At 42.8% G+C, this 16,720-nt stretch overlaps 1 non-coding gene across 1 annotated transcript; it reads left to right on the forward strand.

Annotated features, from left to right (window-relative positions):
- TRNAS-GGA lies at positions 14,751–14,823 on the forward strand. The gene has a single exon. It is a non-coding gene; the product is annotated as a tRNA-Ser (tRNA).

Raw genomic sequence — 16,720 nt, forward strand, 5'->3', positions numbered from 1 at the left:
AAATTCTGAAAGAGATGGGAATACCAGACCACCTGACCTGCCTCTTGAGAAATCTATATGCAGGTCAGAAAGCAACAGTTAGAACTGGACATGGAACAACAGACTGGTTCCAAATAGGAAAAGGAGGACGTCAAGGCCGTATATTGTTACTCTGCTTATTTAACTTATATGCAAAGAGTACATCATGAGAAATACTGGGCTGGAAGAACTACAAGTTGGAATCAAGATTGCTGGGAGAAATATCAATAACCTCAGCTTTGCAGATGACACCACCCTTATGGCAGAAAGTGAAGAGGAGCTAAAAAGCCTCTTGATGAAAGTGAAAGAGGAGAGTGAAAAAGTTGGCTTAAAGCTCAACATTCAGAAAATGAAGATCATGGCATCTGGTCCCATCGCTTCATGGGAAATAGATGGGGAAACAGTGGAAATATTGTCAGACTTTATTTTGTAGGGCTCCAAAATCACTGCAGATGGTGACTGCAGCCATGAAATTAAAAGACACTTACTCTTTGGAAGGAAAGTTATGACCAACCTAGAGAGCATATTGAAAAGCAGAGACATTACTTTGCCAACAATGTCCATCTAGTCTAGGCTATGGTTTTTCCAGTGGTCATGTATGGATATGAGAATTGGACTGTGAAGAGAGCTGAGCACCAAAGAATTGATGCTTTTGAACTGTGGTGTTGGAGAAGACTCTTTAGAGTCCCTTGGACTGCAAAGAGATCCAACCAGTCCATTCTAAAGGAGATCAGCATTGAGTATTCTTTGGAAGAAATGATGCTAAAGCTGAAACTCCAGTACTTTGGGCACCTCATGTGAAGAGCTGACTCATTGGAAAAGACTCTGATGCTGGGAGGGATTGGGGGCAGGAGGAAAAGGGGACAACAGAGGATGATATGGCTGGATGGCATCACCAACTCGATGGACGTGAGTCTGAGTGAACTCCAGGAGTTGGTGATGGACAGGGAGGCCTGGCGTGCTGCTATTCATGGGGTCACGAAGAGTTGGACACGACTGAGCAACTGAACTGAACTGATGTGAGCTTTTATTTGATTTTTTAAAAAGTGACATTCAGGCCTGTGAAAGAAAACTTTCTTTAAGCTGATCCCTCTGGAGTTGAGGTTTGAAGGAGAAATAAGGAAAGGAGACATCTACTTACTGGCAACTCCTTGTCATATTGGTGTCTGTAAATGGTTCCCAACACTTAAACAGTGTGCCTTGTGTAGGTGTGTTAGGTTTTGTCTACATTTTTGGTTCTCAACTGGGAGATTGTGCTTCCAAGGCATATTTGTCAATGTCTAAAGACACATGTCTAAAGGTTGTCACAGTTGAGGGTAGTGCTCCTGGTATCTAGTGAGTAGAGGCCTGAGATCCTTGTAAATGTGCTACCATACACAGGACAGTCCACACATACAACAAAGAAATATTCAGTCCAAAATACAAATAGGTTGGGGAATTCTGGTCTTTACTGAAGGCAGTTACACCATTTGAAGTACCTTCATGAGAAGTACATGCTGCGGTGCATTAATTATTATGTAAAGGACACTAATTAGGAGTCAAGCCTCCAGAGCTGGCCTCTACAAACTTTAACCATCACTATCTGAGTGGTGCCAGTTGTTTCCATAACTAGCATTTGAAAGCAGTGTCATAAGAAATGTGGGTTAGGATACAAGGAAGCCCTCCTACATAGTTGGTGGGAATATCAATCAGTGTAGCCACTGTGGAAAACAGCATGAAGGTTCCTCAAAAAACTAGAGTTACTATCAGTTCAGTTCAGTTCAGTCGCTTAGTTGTGTCCAACTCTTTGCGACCCCATGAATCGCAGCATGCCAGGCCTTAGTTTTCTGAATGTTGAGCTTTAAGCCAACCTTTTCACTCTCCTCTTTCACTTTCATCAAGAGGCTTTTTAGTTCCTCTTCACTTTCTGCCATAAGGGTGGTGTCATCTGCATATCTGAGGTGATTGGTATTTCTCCTGGCAATCTTGATTCCAGCTTGTGTTTCTTCCAGCCCAGTGTTTCTCATGATGTACTCTGCATATAAGTTAAATAAGCAGGGTGACAATATATAGGCTTGACGTACTCCTTGTCCTATTTAGAACCAGTCTGTTGTTCCATGTCCAGTTCTAACTGTTGCTTCCTGAACTGCATATAGGTTTCTCAAGAGGCAGGTCAGGTGGTCTGGTATTCCCATCTCTTTCAGAATTTTCCACAGGTTATTGTGATCCACACAGTCAAAGGCTTTGACATAGGCAATAAAGCAGAAATACATGTTTTTCTGGAACACTTTTGCTTTTTTGATGATCCAGCAGATGTTGGCAATTTGATCTCTGGTTCTTCTGCCTCTCCTAAAACCAGCTTGAGCATCTGGAAGTTCACGGTTCACATCTTGCTGAGGCTTGGCTTGGAGAATTTTGAGCATTACTTTACTAGCATGTGAGATGAGTGCAATTGTGCAGTAGTTTGAGCATTCTTTGGCATTGCCTTTCTTTGCGATTGGAATGAAAACTGACCTTTTCTAGTCCTGTGGCCACTGCTGAGTTTTCCAAATTTGCTGGCATATTGAATGCAGCACTTTCACAGCGTCATCTTTCAGGATTTGAAATAGCTCAACTGGAATTCTATCACCTCCACTAGCTTTGTTCGTAGTGATGCTTTCTAAGGCCCACTTGACTTCACATTCCAGGATGTCTGGCTCTGGGTGAGTGAGCACACCATCGTGATTATCAGGGTTGTGAAGATCTTTTTTGTACAATTCTTCTATGTATTCTTGCCATCTCTAGAATTGCCATATGACCCAGCAATCCCACTCCTGGGATATATTCAGAGAAAACCATAATTTTAAAAGATACCAGCACCCCAGTGTTCACAGAGGTACCATTTACAATACCCAAGATATAGAAACAAGCCTAAATGTCCGTCAACAGAGGAATGAGTCAAGAAGATGTGGTAGATATGTGCTATGGATTATGACTCAGCCATCAAAGGAAAGCAATAATGCCATTTGGAGCAATATGGAGGTACTGGAGATTATCATACTAAGTCAAGTAAATCAGGAAGATAGAAACAAATACACCACGTTGAATCTAAAATATGACACAAATCAACGTATCTATGAAACAGAAACATACTCTTAGATATAGAGAACAAGCATGGTTGCCAAGATGGGGGGCAGTGGCAGAAGGAAGGAATGGGAGTTTGGGATTAGTACAGGCAAACTATTATACATAGAATTGACAAATAACAAGATCCTACTGTATAGCATTGGGAACTATATTCAATATCCTGTGACAAATGGGATAATGGGAAAGAATATGAAAAACAAAACATATATATGTACAACTAAGTCAATTTGCTGTACACTAGAAATTAATGCAACATTATAAATCAACTACTATCAAATATTTAAAAAATTAAAAGAGAAAGGGAAAAAGTAGCTTAGTTACAAACAGTGAGCACATACTTCTGTCCTTCCATGTGTAAGAGTATAAAATTTGGTGAGGACAGCCACCTATTCACATCAGGGGCTACTCTGGGCTCAAAGTATCAGTTCAATACATGCCCCAGGGCATTATATCACATGATCCAACTACAAGTTGAGTTAACTCTTGTTATCTCTCCCCAGAGCTAATAACCCCCCTCATAAAACAACCTATTAAAAATGAGTTAGTCCCTCCTTCTGCCAAATAACCCCAATCAGTGATCATCTATAGCTCCTGGTTCCTGGCAACTGCATAGAAGAGAGGCAGGTGAAGGCATCGGACTGCCTCTGCCTCAACATGACCATCAGGTGTACCTTACAATGGAGCCAAATCTAGTACTGCAAGATCCGTCCCCAACCTTGTTAGAACCAGGGACCGGTTTCATGGAAGACAGTATTTCCACAGATGGAGGGGGGAAATGGTTTGGGGACGATTCGAGAGCATTCTATTTTTTGTGCATTTTATTTCTATTATCATTACATCAGCTTCAGCTCAGATCACCAAGCATTAGATCCCAGAGTTTGGGAACCCCTGAGGTAGGACAACTAATCTTAGCATATTTGCACCTTCATGACTATCAGGTTGCTTTTGGTAGATATCAATGACCATCTGAGGATAGTCTCTCTGTATAAACACAGAAATCTCCAGTTCCTACAGGCTTCCTCCTTCCTGCCCCTCCTATCTCTTTCAAGGTAAAGGCTACTGAACATTCTTTCACTCCTGGCAGTTTTCAGAGAACTGCACTCCTATAATGAGATCTTCTTATAGCTCTGCCATAATAAATTTAGTGACTTTCCTTCCAACAGTGTTCTATTTCAGCTGTAATTTCTGCCCAATTCAGAAGCAGAAGATTCTAATTACTACTTTGCAACATTCAATAACACCACTCTTTGAGACTGCCAAAAAAAAAATTCAAATAAGTGGTCCTTAAGTATAAAGCTCGAGTCCTTTTCTTAAGATAATTATTTTCTTAGTTTCACCATACCAATACATAAATAAACACAGCTTCTTTACAGGAAATGTGCAATTTTGTTTAAGCAAAGTCCTATTGAGATTTTAGATTTAGACATATATAATCAAGACCTCTGAAGTTGAACTGGCCTTTTGTCAAATAAATCACAATCCTTCCCACTTTGTTTTGATAGCTTCTGATAAATATATGCTTAATAAAATGCCACAGCAAAAGCTTCACATCCCTTTAACACCTACCACAAATATCAGGATACTTTACTTTCATCTGAGCTAAAAAAATGAACATAGGAATTTGGGACAGTTAACTATTGTTCTCAGTTAAGTGACACAGAGATCTGTGTGCACCTTTCTTAGAAAGTTATATTTTTACCACAATAAAAGCATGTGTATTTAGCTTACAGAGATTGTGTGTTACTGCTCGAAGGTTTGATGCCTGCAGAGTTTCTATGATGCTGTTTATTTTTGCAGCTAAAGAACAGAAAGATCCTGTCAAACCCTCCTCTGATGAAGTAACAGAGGCTTGCTTGGTCTTACCACTGAATCTAGCGGTTCCAGTAATAAGAGGGGCCATTAACCTCTCCTGCTTGAGGTAGATGCCTGGGGATGGGCAAAATCACTGTGTTCATCCTTTAAACACAGGCAGAACAGTCTGCTCAGACATACGGGGAAGAGAGTCCACAGACAAAGGAGAGAACTGAAACCAGATGACTGGCATCTGAATGCTGCGTACGATTATGTCCCGTAGAAACCAAAGATATATTTTTTAATTTTCTTGATTTTATGAATGCTTCTTTTTTATTTAAAAGGTCTAAAAGTTAGGCTTGATTAAACAAGAGAAAATACTTCTTGATTTTGGAAAATGCCTAGCGGAGATTCTGGCTACTAACTAATCAAGCATTAGAGAACTGGCAAAATCATGCACTCATTCAGTTCAGTTCAGTTCAGTCGCTCAGTCGTGTCCGACTCTGCAGCCCCATGAATCGCAGCACGCCAGGCCTCCCTGTCCATCACCAACTCCCGGAGTTCACTCAGACTTGTGTTCATCGAGTCAGTGATGCCATCCAGCCATCTCATCCTCGGTCGTTCCCTTCTTCTCCTGCCCCCAATCCCTCCCAGCATCAAAGTCTTTTCCAATGAGTCAGCTCTTCCCATGAGGTGGCCAAAGGACTGGAGTTTCAGCTTTAGCATCATTCCTTCCAAAGAATACCCAATGCCGATCTTTACAATGGACTGGTTGCATCTCCTTGCAGTCCAAGGGACTCTCAAGAGTCTTCTCCAACACCACAGTTCAAAAGCATCAGTTCTTCGGCACTCAGCCTTCTTCACAGTCCAACTCTCACATCCATACATGACTACTGGAAAAACCATAGCCTTGACTAGATGGACCTTAGTCAGCAAAGTAATATCTCTGCTTTTGAATATGCTATCTAGGTTGGTCATAACTTTCCTTCCAAGGAGTAAGTGTCTTTTAATTTCATGTCTGCAATCACCATCTGCAGTGATTTGGGAGCCCCCAAAAATAAAGTCTGACAATGTTTCCACTGTTTCCCCATCTATTTCCCATGGAGTGATGGGACCAGATGCCACGATCTTTGTTTTCTGAATGTTGAGCTTTAAGCCAACTTTCTCACTCTTCTCTTTTACTTTCAGCAAGAGGCTTTTTAGTTCCTCTTCACTTTCTGCCATAAAGGTAGTGTCATCTGCATATCTGAGGTTATTGATATTTCTCCTGGCATTCTTGATTCCAGCTTGTGTTTCTTCCAGTCCAGCGTTTCTCATGATGTACTCTGCATATTTAAATAAGCAGGGTGACAACATACAGCCTTGACGTACTCCTTTTCTTAAGAAACAAAATAATCAAACAAATACAAGGTAACACGTTTGTTTCTGGCTGAGGACTCTTATGTGACCGTCGGTACTGTTTCCACATGCAGACATGATTTTAACTATCACAGAACTGAATCTTCCATTTCCTACATCCACAGACCCCAAACTGCCTTAGCGCCTTCACCACAACCTTTTCTTGATTAAAAAACAAAACAGCAGAAGAGGAAACCGGGCTGGTGGTTGTGTGGCTGGCCAGCCTGGATGTCCCGGATGAAGCAGGAGGTACCCGGATGCAAAGAAGAGCAGATAAGTGGTTTCAGAAGCGCCCCCATATCTGTGGTCCCATCAAGGTGGGAGCGGCCATTCAGCCATCTGTGGTGGTGTGTGAAGGTGAGCCTGGAACAAGTGGAACCTGGCAGAGTTCAAGGGCAAGGAGGAGGTACAGTTTGGAGTCCTTGGAGCCTTTACCCTCAGCGCTATCTAGACCCACGTTCCGGGGTTTGCAGGGCAGCTTGGGGCTCCAAAGGTTAAGGAGTCCAGATGTTGGCAGGTCTGAAGGTGAATGATGTCTTTGTGACTAAAGGGCAGGGATGAGCCCACAACGCAAAAGGCAGACCCCACTGGGGCCTTCTGGCAGGAGACAGGTTTGTTACCAGACGATTCTTTGGTTTCCTGTTTGGGAACTAATGGCTCAAGAGGTACTGCTTCTGACAGAGGAAGGGGAAGGGGAAGTCCATGAACTCCATAAACAGGGTCCCCTGGCCCAGGCCTCACCAGTAGCTTGGCCGGCAACCGCATCTGCAACTGTGAGGCCTCTATCCAGAGGTATTCCTTTTCCCCATCCTTCTCTATTTCACTTGCCTGACCCAGGCAGAGGGCCCCGAGCCAACCCCAGCTGGGGCCACTCAATCGGAACCTGAGGCAAATTTCTGCAATAAACATTTCTAGTTCAAAACAAAAAAGAAAACAATTTTTTTTTTAGTTCTGGTTAAAGTGGACTCGATGCTTTATCAATGGATCAGCAGGAGGAAAGAGTAAATGTCACCTGCAGGTGCATTAAAATAATTGCATTCATCTGAAGCAGAGGCTTCTCATAAACAGATCTGAGCTAGCAATCCCAGACAGTTCCATCATGGGTAGCCACAGGGATGAACAGCAAATTGACTGTTGTTGAACAACTCAGATTCATTGTCGGTGGCCTTCTAGCAGCAGCTGTTGGAATCAGCCAGCAAAAGCTGTCTGCAGAACAAAGCTGAGCTACGGAGAATTCGCAAGGGATTTAAGTGAAATGGCCTGAGCTCCGCAGTTGCACAAAAGCTGAACAGGTGGCACATACGGTTGGGTGCTGGCTGTTGGCTGTGCTCAGTTGTGCTCCACTCTTTGCAACCCCATAGACTGTAGCCGCCAAGTGCCTCTGCCCATGGAATTTTTCCAGGCAAGAATACTGCAGTGGGGTGCCAGTTCCTACTCCAGGGGATCTTCCCACCCAGGGATCAAATCCTCATCTCTTGCATCTCCTGCATTGGCAGGCAGATTCTTTACCACTAGCACCAGCTGGGAAGCCATTTAAAACCCCAAGGAAAGGGCGGGGAAGACTTGGGTAAATCTATGAAGGAAAGCCACAGAGATTGAGAAATTTCTATTGGGAGATCTATGCAAGGGTTAAAAAAAACTTAGTTATTTCTTTTATCTTTCTATGTTGGCTGCTATTAGCAGCTGCTTTAGTCTTACTGATGTTATAGATAAAATATGATTTCTGAACTATTTCTAAATAAGTGCTTCTGAGTTGCTGGATTGTCTTTCCTCCACATAATCATAATATTGGCTGTTTAGAATAGATTTGCTTATAAAAGACAAGCACTATTGAATTTGTTAATTTCCTCTGATATACTGAATCTGAAATTAGCAGTTATTGTCCCCATTTAAATGGCAGTATCTTGGTTAACAGCCACATGAGAAACTAGAGTTGATGGGGACATAATTTTTCCACTGAATTATCTTTATTAAGAATGTAGAAGAGTTGATGCTTTTGAACTGTAGTGTTGGTGAAGACTCTTGAGAGTCCCTTGGACAGCAAGGAGATCAAACCAGTCAATCCTAGGGGAAATCAACCCTGAATACTCACTGGAAGGACTGATGCTGAAGCTGAAGCTCCAATACTTTGGCCACCTGATGTGAAGAACCAACTCATTGGAAAAGACCCTGATGCTGGGTAAGATTGAGGGGAAAAGGAGAAGAGGGAGACAGAGGATGAGATGGTTGGATAGCATCACCTATGCAATGGACATGAACTTGGGCCAACTCTGGGAGATGGTGAGGGACAGGAAGGCCTGGCTTGCTGCAGTCCATGGGGTCACAAAAAGTCAGACATGATTTAGCAGTTGAACAACAACAGGAAACCTTCATTAAAGTAGGAATTTACTTTACTAGATGTCATAACATGCTGCCCAGATCCTCCTCCAGGTATAAAAGGCCTGTTTTCTAAGCTGATAGAACTGCTGGATGATTGCCCGCAGCTTCAACCTCAGCTGAGTAAAGCTGCCCCACCCAAGACGAAGCCCCTTTTCAGAGTGTGCCTGCACTCAAAGATTGGTCAAGGGGTAAACATGGAGGGTCCCTATAAAGGCCTATTCCCTAGTCCCAACTTTGGACAACTCTAAAGAGCATCCCAACTGCAAAATTCCTGTGAAATCAGCTGAGACTTTGCTGAAATTGCGTCACTACTCAAATAGTCCCTGTTCCTCCTCCTTTCTTTTCTCCCTTCCTTAGGTATGAATCTCATGATTCTCTCTCAATAAATGCCTTGCGTGCTAATCTCTTTCAGAGTCAGCTTCCCAGGGAACCCAGGCATGGCCCATAATAGCAAATGCTGAGATCTGGGAGCTGGATCCACCACCACCTGGATGGCAGTAGGGACTGCATCAGTGGTACCTGGGCACAGATATCTCTGGGCAAAAGGTATCCATGTAATTGTTAAAGCTTTCACTGGTGGTGGGCTTCCCTGGTGGCTCAGCAGTAAAGAATCTGCCTGCAACGCAGTAGCCTCAGGAGACACAGGTTCAAGCCCTGGGTCAGAAAGCTCCCCTGGAAAAGGGAATAGCAATCCACTCCAGTATTCTTGCCTAGAGAATCCCATGGACAGAGGAACCTGGCGGGCTACAGTCCATAGGGTCACAAAAAGTCAGACACGACTGAAGTGACTTAGTACATATGCACACACATACCGTTGGAAGGAAAGGTATTAGCTGATAGAGTATATCAGCTTTTGAGAAATATGGGGGAATTAGTAACTATAAGGATAATGGAACTAAGTGGCTATTGCCAAGTATAATTGACACTTTCAAAAAGGTTGTGTTGTTAGTTGTGTGAGAAAAACAAACAACATTGTAAAGCAACTATGCTTTACATACTAACAAACTAACAACATTGTAAAGCAACTATATGCCAATAAAATTAATTTTTTAAAAAGAGTAACCCGATGCTGGGTGCACAGATTAGTAATTAAAGTTACATGAAGTAATAAAAGTTACATGAAGACCAAAAGGCTCCTTCATTGCATATAAAGGAGCTCTTGTCTGCATCAAAAGAACAAAAGCAAAAACTGAGAACCAGACCAAGGACTTAACTATAAGAGAAGCCAAGCTCCAAAGGTGGTTAAACTCCCATCCAGGGCAGGCCTTTCCTTTCCACCAACCTTGCCTCTTTATTGGCTTTTGAGTGTCAGGAAGCTGGACCTGAATTTTGCTTACATTCTGTGGCAAGGACACAGCCCTGGCTGGGAAAGAATGGGCTTTCACAGGAGATGGACACATCAGGTGTGATGGCCCCAGAGTCTGGAATCTTCAGATGCTCCTAAACCCTCTGAACCGCAGACGTGGTCCACTCTCCCCTGGCTCCTCCTGTTTACAGGAGACGTGAGCACCAGCCCTTGCTTAAAGAAAGTGCCAAAGTCTCCCTCTCAAGGTGACATGGACTCTCCTTGGGATCTGCCCCCACTGTCCCTCCTGGCCCAAGAAGCCAGTAACTCGTAGTCACGCATAATGTAATTATGCTTCCTTGGTGGCTCAGTTGGTAAAGAATCCGCCCACAGTGTGGGAGACCTGAGTTTGATCCCTGGGTCAGGAAGATCCCCTGGAGAAGGGCATGGCTACCCACTCCAGTATTCTTGCCTAGAGAATCCCATGGACAGAGGAGCCTGGCAGGCTACAGTCCATGGGTTCACAAAAGAGTTGAACACACCTGAGTGACTAACACCAACCACCAAGTAAGCTGGCCAGGAGAAAGTTTTTTTCTTTCATATTTAGCATTATCAAGCAAACACACCCTATAGAAAGCAGAGATTGTCAGACTGATGAACTTGAGATTTTAGCTCTCATCTCAGCTCTGCCAGTGCCCCTCTGATGTGACCTTGGGCTGTGACCTCATTGTGACCTGTCTTTTCATTCATGAAATAAGGGATTCAAAGTCAGATAAAACACATGAGGTTGGTCATAGACACACCATCTAGATACACGAGTACAGACTTTCTCCAGGGAAGTTTTAAAACCCTCCAAAGTGACGGAGCTTTCACCCACCTGTTCATTCATTTTGTGTGGAAAGACAAGTGGCCCAAGCGGTGTGTGTGTATGTGTGTGTGCATATGTGTGTATTCATGGAGCGTGGCAGCAAAGGATGGGTAGGAGCCAGAATTCTAAGTTGTCCCCCAGAATTTCCCATCCCCTAGGTATATTCCATACCTTGCTTAGTTACTCAGTCGTCTTCAACTCTTTGCCACCCTTTGGACTGTAGCTCACCAGGCTCCTTTGTCCATGCAATTTTCCAGGCAAGAATACTGGTACAGGTTGCCATTTTCTACTCCAGGAATCTTCCCACCCCAGGGATTGAACCCACATCTCCTGTGTCTCCTGCATTGCACGTGGGTTCTTAGCCCACTAAGCTATCAGGGAAGCCTCTGCAAAATCCCCAAAACTAGGGGATGGATTTTACTCTCCTCATTAGTCATGTTATATGGCATGGTTGACTGCAAAATGGAAAGATTTTTCCAGGTGGCCTGCCTCATTCACTTCAGCCTTTTAAAAGCAGAGGGTTTTCTCCATGGCAGCAGAAGAGGAAATCAGAGGTTTAAAGCACCAGAAGGATGCGACGGGCACTTGCTGATGTGAAGATGGCGGAGGACACCTGACAAAGACTACTGGTGGTTTCTAGGAGCTGAGATCAGCCCCCTGGTTGACAGTCAGCAAAGAACTTGGAAACTTTCTTAAAACAGCAAGAACAGACAGCTTCTTCTGCTGACAATAAGAATGATCCTGAAAGAAGACCCCTCACCTCACTCACTGCCCCCACACCTGCAGACAAAAACTTAGCCTCACTTACACTGATTTCAGCCTTGTGATATTCTGAGCCATGACAGACTTCTGGCCTACAGAACTGTGAGCCCTGGGTATTATCTCAAGTCCCTTTGTTCATGGCCTTTTTTTTTTTTTTTTTTTTTTTTTTGGCAGCAACAGAAAACTCATCTGGGATTAGTCCTTTTACCTGGGTCACAGTCCTGAGATGCCTAAGGTTCAAACTGAAAACAGTTGCCTCATATATTTTGTCCATTTTTATCATTGTTTCAAGCAGAAGGGTAAATTTGACACTGGTTATACTATCAGATGTTCAAGCTGGTTTTAGAAAAGGCAGAGGAACCAGATATCAAATTGCCAACATCCTCTGGATCATGGAAAAAGCAAGAGAGTTCCAGAAAAACATCTATTTCTGCTTTATTGACTATGCCAAAGCCTTTGACTGTGTGGATCACAATAAACTGTGGAAAATTCTGAAAGAGATGGGAATACCAGACCACCTGACCTGCCTCTTGAGAAACCTATATGCAGGTCAGGAAGCAACAGTTAGAACTGAACATGGAACAACAGACTGTTTCCAAATAGGAAAAGGAGTACGTCAAGGCTGTATAGTGTCACCCTGCTTATTTAACTTATATGCAGAGTACATCATGAGAAATGCTGGGCTGGAAGAAGCACAAGCTGGAATCAAGATTGCTGGGAGAAATATCAATAACCTCAGATATGCAGATGACACCACCCTTATGGCAGAAAGTGAAGAGGAACTAAAAAGCCTCTTGATGAAAGTGAAAGAGGAGAGTGAAAATGTTGGCTTAAAGCTCAACATTCAAAAAATGAAGATCATGGCATCTGGTCCCCCATCACTCCATGGGAAATAGATGGGGTAACATTGGAAACAGCATCAGACTTTACTTTGGGGGGCTCCCAAATCACTGCAGATGGTGATTGCAGCCATGAAATTAAAAGACACTTACTCCTTGGAAGGATATTTATGACCAAGCAAGATAGTATATTGAAAAGCAGAGACATTACTTTGCCAACAAAGGTCCGTCTAGTCAAGGCTATGGTTTTTCCTGTGGTCATGTATGGATGTGAGAGTTGGACTGTGAAGAAAGCTGAGCGCTGAAGAATTCATGCTTTTGAACTGTGATGTTGGAGAAGACTCTTGAGAGTCCCTTGGACTGCAAGGAGATCCAATCAGTCCATTCTAAAGGAGATCAGCATTGGGTGTTCTTTGGAAGGACTGATGCTGAAGCTGAAACTCCTATACTTCGGGCACCTGATGCGAAGAGTTGACTCATTGGAAGAGACTGTGATGCTGGGAGGGATTGGGGGCAGAAGGAGAAGGGAACGACAGAGGATGAGATGGCTGGATGGCATCACCGACTCGATGGACATGAGTTTGAGTGAACTCCGGGAGTTGGTGATGGACAGGGAGGCCTGGCGTGCTGCAATTCATGGGGTTGCAAAGACTCAAACATGACTGAGCGACTGAACTGAACTGAACTGAACTGATACTATCATGACTGAAACAGGAGTCACTTTCTGTGTTACACAAGCATAAAATGGTGGACTCTAGTCAGGAATAGAATTGGTCATTCAGTCTACCCAGGCAGGTCTAGTGTTTATGATGGAATAATAGAGAAATCAAGTTCTTAGATAAGATTTCGTAGAAAATGACATTGAGTAAAACAAATATTCTGGGTAGACTATGCACAAATATTCTTTGAATGGTTAATGAACAGGTATACACAGAAGTGAGTTCAGTTTTAAAATCACGATAACATCCCCACAGGGACAAGTAACCCAACTAGATTTTTTCTTTTAGTCCTGAACTTCTTCCTCAAGTTCTTCCTCATTTGGCTCATCCTAACCTCTTCTGTTCTAAATTTTTCTTCTATTACGTTCCACACAGTCTTTGTTCCCTCTGTCAGGTCATTGCCCCTATTATACAAATTATCATAATTCTCAGATTCCCTGAATTTTTGAGTCCTGTCTTTATTCTAACTACTTGACCTCCCAAAAGCCTGGTGCTTAGATACCTGTCTTAATTATTTCCCCCTCGATCTTTGTTTCTCTTTCTTTGCATCAATATCAAAAATCTTCTGTATGACCAAGAGGTGACTCTTTCTTGTCTCTGAAAATGGAGATGTTTTGTAGATGCTGCAATATTTAAAATTATCCTCCAGAAAACCCTTATGCATATACTGTGCACCCAAATAAAAGAAAGAGGGAAAGTACATTTGGTAAATGTGACCTGTAGTAAGATAAAGTCAATTGGTTGAATTGGCTTTGTAATGCATTTTCTTAAGAAACTCAAGTAGATGTGAAGACATATCAGCCAAATAATTCTATTGTCCTTTTCCAACTTGTGCATTTGAAGGCAATTAAATGTATGGATAAAGATACAGATGCTAATATACTTTGGTATAGGCAAGGCATCTAGGAAACACTTTTCTTGGAAAATTCTAGCGAGAGAACAGGTCATGCCATGAGAGCAGACTTCCCGATATACCAGAAATAGATCTCTGACAAGAGTTTTAAGCTTCAGGAGCTGTCAGAGGAAAATCTTCCAGGTTATTAGTTGTTTATAGTCTGACAGTAACAAATGCTCCCCTGAGACTTAGGAAGCGGTAAGTCTGACATCACAGGGCTGGATTCCTTCCCTAACAGACCCTGTCTGTCCTCTCTGAGAAGTCAGTCCTTAAGACTCAAGGGAGGAAGTGTGAAGAATTGTGATCATCTGCACCACTGTATTTTCCCTGCAATAAGAGAATGCATTCTTCTTTTTTAATTTCTTTTGGTACTTCTAGAATTTTATATACAATTATGTAATTGTAACTCCATGATATAGACTTAGAAGAGTGGTTGTGATTTCTAACTTATCCCATACATCAGGAAGTTCCTTTGGTGTTTTTATTTCATTAAAATCCAATTATACAAATTTGGGATGCCCTAGGAGTTTAAAAGATTGGAGAAGGCAATGGCAACCCACTCCAGTGTTCTTGCCTGGAGAATCCCAGGGACGGGGGAGCCTGGTGGGCTGCCATCTATGGAGTCACACAGAGTCGGACATGACTGAAGTGACTTAGCAGCAGCAGCAGCAGCAGGAGTTTAAAATGGGCTTTCCTGGTGGCTCAGAGGTTAAAGCCTCTGCCTGGAATGCAGGAGACCCAGGTTCGATCCCTGGGTCGGGAAGATCCCCTGGAGAAGGAACTGGCAACCCACTGCAGTACTCTCGCCTGGAGAATCCCATGGACGGAGGAGCCTGATAGCTACAGTCCATGGGGTCGCAAAGAGGCGGACACGACTGAGCAACTTCAATTCAATTCAGGAGTTTAAAATAAGGAGAAAGCGCCATCGGTTTCCTTTTAACTGGTCCATAGCAGTATTATAAAATGCAATATTCTGGGTGCCCCCCTCCTTGTCTCCTCACTGCCAACAGTATTAAGTGAAACAGACTCAATTTTCCCACCTGCAAGTTTGTTTTGACGGAGCTTAGAGAGAAGGGACACTTGGCCTTAGCATTTGCTGGTGAGCTGCCGGGGATTTAGAGAGGGAGGAACACACACCATGGGGACCAAGACAATAAGGTCTAGGCACGTGGGGAGGGAGGGAAAGGTGGGAATTCCAGGAATGATAGATTCAGAGGAAGGCAACATGGGAGCAAGGGAATTGACACCAGGAAGACCAACGTGCTTTCTAAGAGCATCAAGATACACAGTGTGGGCAGCTGCAGAAGAGCTCCCTGCACAGCGAGAGGCATGTGCATGTGTTTGCAGAGGTCGACGCCAGGCTCTTCTCAGGAGGCTGTGTACCCAGCCTGGGGCTGCCTCCGTCCAAAGGAGAGGTGTCTTCAGATTCATCCTGAGATGCTATGTGTAACAGCAGAGTCGTGTCCTGTCCACTCCTCCTTTCAGCCCCCTGTTCTTCTTTTCCTTCTACTTTCCTTCCCTCTCCCACATCCCTCTTGCCTGTCTCCTTTCTCAACCCCCTTCCCTTTCCTGCCTCCTGAATGCTAAAAATAGCATTACGTGGATTGCCAAGAAGATGAATGTGACTTCATTAGTGAACCAAAGGGGAAAAAAAAAGATGAAAAATAAGCTGTGTAAGGAAGGGAATGATGAGGGAAGTATGGACTGACTGTGTTAAATGACTGTGTTAAAATCCACATCCGGAGAGTTGGAAGGGGGTGAAGTTCTTTGAGTAAACTGATGCCATGATGCAAACAATATTTGAGGGCTGTTTTCCTGACAAATGTATACAGAGTGACCTAGACCAAAATGAGACTAGAGATACTCATTTCAGTCTCCCATAAATGAGTAAATTATTTAAAAATATTTGTCAGGGGAAAGAGAGAAGAATCATTGAACTACACCAGATAAAAGGGAACCAGCCAAAACTATACTCAAGAAAATCAAGTGAGGGTCAATGGGACATACTTCAAACAAAAATCTAATAAGTAACTGAAAAAGTTGAAGCCTGTTACTGAAGTTTAGTTAACTTAGAACAACTCTCCACACAAGCAGCTTAAACAGGTATGGAGATAAACAAACAATAAAGCAGAATAGTATATAATACCAGATATATGTATTTCTAATGTGTAGAAACAGAAGATTTCTACACTGTGTAGTGTTCATATGGTCTATAAGGAGTATTATTTCCTTCCTGATTACAAAAACTCTTAACAAGGTTGACAGGTTAACAGGGTATAGGGTAACTCAATAGAGGCAACACTCTGCTTTCAATTATGATTTCTTCCTACAAAAATTCCAATGGCAAAAGTGAAACTTTTAAGGCAGAGATCTTGTTGATAGAGATCTAGCTTCCTATGATTTAAGAATCATAATAAAATTCCAGGACTCAATCTTGGCAATCCATTCAGAAGCATTTTGCACATGTTCTTTAATTTTATTCTTTTCCCTCATAATTGAGCACAAAACTAACTTGAATACTCAGCTGGAGCTAAAAATTCATCATTTTTTAATAAACAATTATTTCAATCTTTGTCTCAAGTTTATGAAGTTTTTAAGACTAAGGCTTATCACTTTTTCTATTTATCACTTCATTTTTTGATAAATGAATAAGGACAAATG

This window comes from Capra hircus, chromosome 4, assembly GCF_001704415.2.
Source record: "Capra hircus breed San Clemente chromosome 4, ASM170441v1, whole genome shotgun sequence".
Taxonomy (NCBI): domain Eukaryota; kingdom Metazoa; phylum Chordata; class Mammalia; order Artiodactyla; family Bovidae; genus Capra; species Capra hircus.